Source organism: Populus euphratica, unplaced genomic scaffold (genome assembly GCF_000495115.2).
Source record: "Populus euphratica unplaced genomic scaffold, PopEup_1.0 scaffold1097.1, whole genome shotgun sequence".
Lineage (NCBI taxonomy): Eukaryota > Viridiplantae > Streptophyta > Magnoliopsida > Malpighiales > Salicaceae > Populus > Populus euphratica.
Window position 1 is genome coordinate 44,167 of NW_011500956.1, and position 8,652 is coordinate 52,818.

An 8,652-nucleotide genomic window follows, 5' to 3' on the forward strand; every position below is an offset into this window, starting at 1 on the left:
AAATAATAAATAACTCGGCAAGACCGGGGTTGAACCACAGGGAGGTTAATTGTACAAATTATAAACAATTATAAACAACATTAATAGTAATAATAACAACAACCATAATAATAGTAGCAATAATAATATTAATAGTAGTAGTAATAGTAGTAGTAATAATAATAATATTAATAACAACAACAATAATAAAGAAGAAGAAGAAGAAGAAGAAGAAAGGTTGATGAGAACTTTGAAATGGAAAATTAACGTAAGGATGAAATAATGATAATAAAACAATGTCAAGGTTAGAGTATCGACTAATGGTATGTCAAACAAGTATAGTATAAACTCTTATTATTCAATTGGAAACCACACACAAAGGAGGTTCCAATCAAATTATAAATTGTTAACATAATTACATTAGTTATCTTATTTGATTAATGTTAATACTTGTAAATCTCGTCAAGTATTCATGATTATAACTTATGTTAACAACAAATCAAGTTCCTTTCATAGCTCAGGTGTCGGTTATACCATACAGTATGGGCTATGAAAGTGCCAAGCATTTGTTATACCAAGTGTTATACAATATAAATCAAGATTAGTCATTTAACAAGCAAAGTATTAAAGAGTGAACAAGATAACAAATACAAAGCATGTTAGTATCAAATATTAAAGTCCATATTAAGTTTACACTATACTTATTCTTACACCATTAGTGTAACCTTTTCACATTGACATAATAAACTTACCTAAACATAATGAAAAAAAGAAAAATAAATAAATAAAATAAGAACATAAATAAGATAAAAGTTAGCTAAATAAATGAAAGGAAATGAAAGGCATAAACTTAGTATTAATGAAAGCAAGGCATAAACATTACAAAAAATACAAAGAGAGAAAGCAAGAGCATGATCTTGATCTGGAAACCAAGATGCCTAAATGCATGGCAAATGCCTCCTTTTATAGGCCAAAATCAGGAACTATTGATTTATTGACTAATTGATGAGTAGGTGGCCAACTCTTGACTTGGTGACAATCATTATCTTCTCTTGTTTGCCTAAAATATCATTGATAACGTCAAATTAGAGCCACTTGAAAACCTAAAAGTTGTAGGAAATTGTCTCAGCTTTCTTGTGTAAAAAATTCAGCTCATTTGGACTTATAGAACTCTAGATATGGGCCAAATACTAAACAGTGCTCGGGCTGGAAGACAGATTCGGACTTCTTTATTGTTGCTATAATTTGGACTTGAAAATGGCCTTTTTAGATCTTGGGCTCCATATGAAAGTTGTAGGCCTATGTCTTATGTTTCCATCCATATAAAGTAGACCTAAATCTGAGATCTACAGCTCCAGATATGACTCAATTACCGAACAGTTTTCCCGTTTGGACTGCACCTACATCTCTTTTCTAAGTTTAATCATCTCTTTGTCCTTTCAATTTCAGTTCTTAAATTCATCAATCAATCCTTTTATTTATATGATAGACCTGTATTTAAAATGAACGTTTACCATAAATTAAAGGTATTTCATATTATTAGATACGTTATTATAAAACATGTTTTAGTTAAGGAGTTATTGATACTTCAAGTGAAAAATGATGATATAAAACCTTGATAAAAATACACTTTTAAGTATCAATCACACCCCTCAACTAGCTTATTACTAGTTCCTAGTAATCAAAGCATTAAAATAGAAAAATACTTTGCAAATTCCACAAAGCAAGGTAGTCATCATTTAACTTCCATTAATCTATGCAGATAAACAAACTCTCATTAAATTTATATACCTGCTCAATACCTCTTAACAAGATATTCATAAGCCTTTCTTTTATGCTCAATGTATCAATATATAATTATGGGGCTTTTCTTCGAAGAAAACAAAATGTTTATTCTAATGTTTAAGGTTAACTTCCTTGGGTTAGGATTATTATTTTTGTCTTCTTCTCTCTTTTTTTTCTTTTACATATAATTTAAAACACCATGCATCTTTAACCCATGTAACGAGCTTTCAGCTAATGACTCCCAGATCAGTTGGTCTTAGGGCATTAGGTGTTAAGACACCCCTATGAGCTTAGTAACTCAGGTCGCAGATACTGATACGTAGATAGTGCAATGTTTGATTCCCTTAAGCTTTTCTCCTCAACCCATGTGACAAGCGTTGGGCCAATAGCTCCCAAGTCAGTTGATTTTAGGGTATTAGGTGTTAAAACACCCCTTCGGGCTTAATTGCTTAGGTAAGGGAGGCTACGAAACCAAACTATCTATATTTTTATTATTATCATTTTTTCTTTTTTTTTCTTTTTTTAATTATATACTATCCATTTCCCTTAGTTGTTACCTTTAACAAAAACACATAAATAATATAATAATCCAACATGCAACCCACAATCATTGTTTAAAGTGTGTGTGTGTAAATTAAGGTTTAAGAATACATGTTAAATAAGTATATAAGCAGAATTAAGTGATGACAATGCGAGAATTTGTAAATCTGAATATTTTAAGAAGTATTATGATAGACCTTATTACAAATGATTACTAAGATGCGTCTCAAGAGTCATAAAAGTTCTCCTTACTCTGCCATCATAGTAACAACAATTTTGCACATGCTTTATGAAATAAAAAATACAGTTTTTTTTTTTTAGCTACTACCCTCTCCCCTTAACTAAAACGAGACATTGTCCTCAATGTTTAAAGGTAGAAAGATAGAGTATAGAAGATATCACTTGAAATAAAGAACACTGACAAACCTGAAACACACTGAAACAAATATAAGAAACAACAAAACACAATAATAAAACCAAAAGACACAAAGATTCACAAATGAAGGCTCAAATCCAATCTAAGATTTTTATGGCTTTCCTTAGTTGACCAATTTATGCGACTCATGGAAGGATCAATTACAGGAATGAAAGATTGTAATTGGTCAATCAATTGTTCAGCAGTAGCAACAGAGATTATGATTTGTCGTGCAGAAGATGTTAGAAATTCTTGTTCCACAGCATGATCAAGAAAAGACAACAGCTTATCATAATAACCATTAACATTTGGGTTTATGGTGAATGTGTAGTTGGGCCCAAGAGGAAATATGAAAGATCTCTTTCAATGTGTCTAGACCAACTAGTAAGGCAATGAAGGCATCAGCATGGTTAAACATTGCATTCATTCGAGCAGACATTGTGGAGACCTATAGTTCCTCTCCAATTGTTTTTCCAATGATGTCCCCTTGTGCCAAAGCTTCGGGGATGACCCCTAAAACTTGACTACCTCCTAAAAATGCAGTTATTGACACACCTCCCATTAACCTAAGACTGCCTCCCCCATACACTAAATGAATCTTTCTCTCTGCTAGCACTTGACCAAGATGATTTGCTGATTCTAAAAACTCATTTTCTTTCCCAAGACTACATTCACTGAAAACACAAATATTTCTTATATGATGACCTGAGGAACTTGCCATTTCTACACACTTCTGTATTTGATGAATGTATGGGTTGAGTAGAAATGAAAGGAAGGAAGAAAGGATTTTATAGATGAGAAATTAGAAAGGCAATCATACCACCTATATGTAAGCCAGCTGGAGTCTCACACACACTCTCTCTCTTTATTTATTTATTTATTTACTTTTAATTATCTGTTAAAAACTCTCCAACTGGAGAAAAGGATTGATAACTTTACTCTTGGAAAAGGAGTAATGCCTACAAGTTTTAAGGTTCTCTATGACTCGCATCGTCAAAAGGACATATTGGTTGCCGATTTTGGTGGCAGTGCAATAGGAAGAGTTGCGCCTGTCGATTCATGGTTCTGGTGGATTATACTGCTGAGGTCATACACCAAGTACACGCGTGATTATGCTCTAGCATAACTCCCTGAGGCCTAGAGAGGGATGAAGTTGATACTCAACCTCTACCTCTCGGATGGCTTTGACACTTTTCCAACACTTCTATGTGCAGATGGATGTAGCATGATTGACAGAAGGATGGTGAGTTTATACTTTAAGTTTTCCACAGGGTTGGCTCCAGCCTTGTTTCGTAGTGAATTTATGGATTTGAATAATTCTTAAAATAATTTGTAAATTTAACTTGTACCTGAAATAGGGAATATGGGTATCCAATTGATAGCCAGGCACTCTTCTATTTTTTCCGCTTAGTAATGCTCGATAGATGCTAAAGCCAGAGCATGATGGCAAAGAGTTGATCGAGCGAATTGATAAGCGAATCACAACTCTCAGCTATCACATTCAGAAAGACTATTGGCTGAATTTCACTCAATTAAATAACATATACCGCTACAAAAATGGAGGAGTACTCCCACACAGCTGTTAACAAGTTTAATGTTATCCTCGACTCTATTCGGGTGTTATAGGTAGTTGTGATTGTGGCTCACATATTCCCTTGGTTTTAGATCCAAGAACGACTTAAACGCCCTCTATGGGTCGAGGATAGACTTCCCATCTAGTTTTCTTAAAAACTGGCAAACATGGTCTTTTTTAGTCAGATTCCTAAGACTAAGTCGATCATGTTCTTTATAAAATAGAGGCCATAAATCATGAATTGCACGATGCACATCTCCACTAGGATGCGTCTTAAGAGTTAATAGAAGATTATTTAAAGATTCCTTACTCAGGCCATCTTTAATGAATTGTATTTTATCTTCAAAGTTTATAAATGTCATTCCTAAAGAATGACATTGTGCATTACAAGTCCATCTGGCACATCGATGACAGACTTTCAGTCGTTTTGCACGACGTTTCTTTGCAAAAGTGCTTTTACTTGTTCCAAGCATGTGTGAAATGGAGGAATTCGAGGACTCACCTAATAATCGGACCTTTACTTCAATCAACCAGCAAATATCTTCAAGAATTCCATGATTCATTAACAACCTCAATCTTGCACATCTAGCACGGTAAATTTTTGTAATCGCATTCTGAGGCAAAGCGGGAAAATACTTTTTCAATTTTTCAATATTAGTGTCCATTTTCAAATGAGAATTGGAAGAGAGATTCATAGAATTGCACAAATATATACACAGATATCAGTTATTATGGGAAACTGAAAGAACCGACTTAAGTCACGGAGTACCGTTGTCCGCCATTTGACCGTGGTAAGAGAAACTAGCAAAAATCACTCAAAAAGAAACACAAAAACAATGTAAGAAAGACAAATAATCAACCTTTATCTACAAGATCATTCAAACCAGTGGATTCATTTTCACTAGGGAAGTTATCAAAGTAAGCTTTCAAACGATGTCCATTTTTCTTAAAAACATTGTCATTCATTGAATACTCAATATCACAAGTCCCATAAGGATTGCTCCATCTTGATCTTAGCTTTCTAGGGAATGCATAGAGTTTAGAATTATAAAACAAAACTTTTTGACCAGTATCAACTTTTTGACAATTTTCACAAGTTTTGCAAAATGCATGCATGTCCTTGAACATGGTGGGCCAATAAAATCTATTTTGAAACATTTTTGTAACTGTCTTTTTTGACGAGAAATAACTTCCACATGCTTCAGAATGACAAAATTTAATGACACTACTTATCTCATTGTCGGGAATGAATATTTGAAATATTTGATCAGGACAATATTTGAATAAGTTACGGTCATCACAATAAAAGTTCTTCACTTCGTTCAAAAACTTTTCTTTGTCTTGGGTACTCCAATCAGCTGGTAAATCTCCTAAAGCAAGAAAATTAATATTTTTATCATACCAAGGCATTGGACTAAGAGAAAGTACGAATTCGTTAGGAAAGTAATCATCAATTGGTGTGATGTTAGATGTCGAATTTGTTGTCACTGTTGACAAAAGATTTGCATCAACATTTTCGGTGCTTTTTTCATCCGTGATTTCTTCCTCAGAATAAATCATTTGCAAATCTTCAGATTCATCCAACTCATTTTTACTTAAAGTAGATTCAAGTTGATCATAAACTAATTTGTCAATATGATCTACTTCTTGTAAATCATTATCATCTCCAGGTTGCTTGCAAATGTTGAAAATATTCATCTCCAATGTCATGTTTCCAAATGATAGCTTCATCAGTCCATTCCTACAATTAATCAATGCGTTAGAAGTTGCAAGAAACAGACGTCCTAAAATAACACAAAATGAATTACATACTTCAACAGGTTGTGTGTCCAAGACAATAAAATCCACAGAATAAATGAATTTATCGACTTGTACTAGCACATCTTCAATTATTCCTCTAGGTACTTTTACACATCTATCGGCAAGTAAAAGAGTTGTAGAAGTTGGTTTTAACTCACCTAGATTAAGATTTTGAAAAATTGAATATGGAAGTAAATTCACACTTGCTCCAAGATCAAGTAAGGCTCTTTCAATTTTATGTTCTCCAATAAAGCAAGAAATTATAGGATAATCAGGGTCTTTATATTTCAAAGCATTATTGTTCTGAAGAATGGCACTTACTTGTTCAGTTAAAAAGGCTTTCTTTTTCACATTCAGTTTCCTCTTCACAGTGCATAGATTTTTCAAAAATTTAGCATAGGAAGGAACCTGTTTAATAGCATCCAGCAAAGGTATATTGATCCTTACCTGTTTGAAAGTTTCAAAAATTTCAGAGTTGTGATTGACTTTCCTTTGTTTGGTCATGGCATAAGGAAATGGAAGTGCTGGTGGAGAATCAGTCTTTTCTTTGCAATTTTCAGATTCAATCCCTTCCTTACCCTCAAAGATTGACTCATCATCTTTCTCATAAGGTTCGAGAGAGGGTTTTTTTAATAACCTTACCACTGCGAAGAGTAGTGACTGATTTGACTTGATCCATGTGTTGGCTTCTAGAACACCTGCATTTGCTTTGTATTGCCGCTTGGAATTTTGTTGTGGTTGAGATGGAAACTTACCTTTCTCTTGAAAACTGAGAGTAGATGTTAATTTTGCAAGAGTATCTTTAAAATCTGTCATGTTTTGAGCAAGTTGAGTATTGATTGTCTCTTGTTTTTCAATGAATGCGTGCAATGTTTCCTCAAGATTTCTTCTAGGAGGTGGAGTATAAGAAGGTGCATATTCATGAGAATTTTGAAAATTATGGTGTGCTTGAAACGGTGGTTGTGAAGTTTGTACATTGTTATTCTCACTCTTCCAACTAAAATTTGGGTGATTTCTCCAACCAGGGTTGTATGTTTGTGAGTATGGGTTGTGGTTGGCCCTTTGGAAACTGTTTAAAGCATAGACTTGTTCATGGAGACATTCCTTAAAAGAAGGCAAGGTTGTACAATTATTGGTTGAGTGTTTATTTGTTTCACATATTTGACACACAATGTTTTCAACAGATTTTAATTTACCACTCTTTTTCAATTCTAGTGCCTTGACTTTCCTAGCTAAACATGCAAACTTGGCTTGAAGGTCATGATCTTCCCTAAGGTTGTACATACCTCCACTAAATATATGAGGTTGAGTTTTATTCGGTTCCTCATAAGTACCCGCGGTGTCCTAATTTTGAGCATTTTCAGCTAATAAGTCTAAATACTCCATTGCTTCATCAAAATCTTTATCTTCAAAAGTTCCATTGCACATCAATTCAACCATTTGCCTATCTCTAGGTGTTAACCCTTCATAGAAATATGAAACCAATCTCCATGTTTCAAAACCATGATGAGAGCAAGTACTAAGCAAGTCTCGATACCTATCCCAACATTAGTAAAATGTTTCTCCTGGTTTTTGAGTGAAAGTGGTGATTTGTCTTTTGAAAGAGTTTGTTCTCTAAGATGGAAAAAACTTCTTTAAAAACTGTTGTTGCATTTAATTCCAAGCACGAATGGATCCTGGTCTTAAATTTTGTAGCCATGTTTTAGCTTTATCTTTTAATGAAAAAGGAAAAAGCTTTAATCTGATGGTGTTCATGCTACAATTTAAATTATTATATATGTTCCAGACCTCCTCAAATTCCCTGAAATGCAAGTATGGATTTTTCAATTATAAACCATGAAAAGAAGGTAAAAGTTGAATAATGTCTGGCTTAAAATTAAAATGAGATGCATTGGGAGGAAAAACTATACATGATGTTGCACTTGTTCTTGTGGGATTCATGTGGTCTCTAAGTGTTCTAGCACTGTTATTCTTATTATTCTCATTATAAAGTGATTGATTATCTTCTTCGGCCATATTTTCTGGAAATGATAAGGATACCCTACAAAGTCTACCACTTGATGTACGTGACTACACTCTCATACACGTGTAGGAATAGAATAAAAGGAAGAAGAAAACAAAAGAAGAAGAAACAAGAGAAAAGAAACAAAGTTATATACAAGAAAAGTGAAAAGAAAAAACAAAATAACTACTATAATTTATACAAGAACTTACCTCCCCGGCAACGGCGCCAAAAACTCGTCACGACTAAAAGATCGATGTCTTCTCCCAAGTGTAGGAGTGTCGAAGTAATAAATAACCCGGCAAGACCGGGGTCGAACCACAGGGAGGTTAATTGTACAAATTATAAATAACAATAATACAACAACAATAACAATAACAATAACAACAACAACAACAACAACAACAACAACAACAACAACAACAACAACAACAACAACAACAACAACAACAACAACAACAACAACAACAACAACAACAACAACAACAACAACAACAACAACAACAACAACAACAACAACAACAACAACAACAACAACAACAACAACAACAACAACAA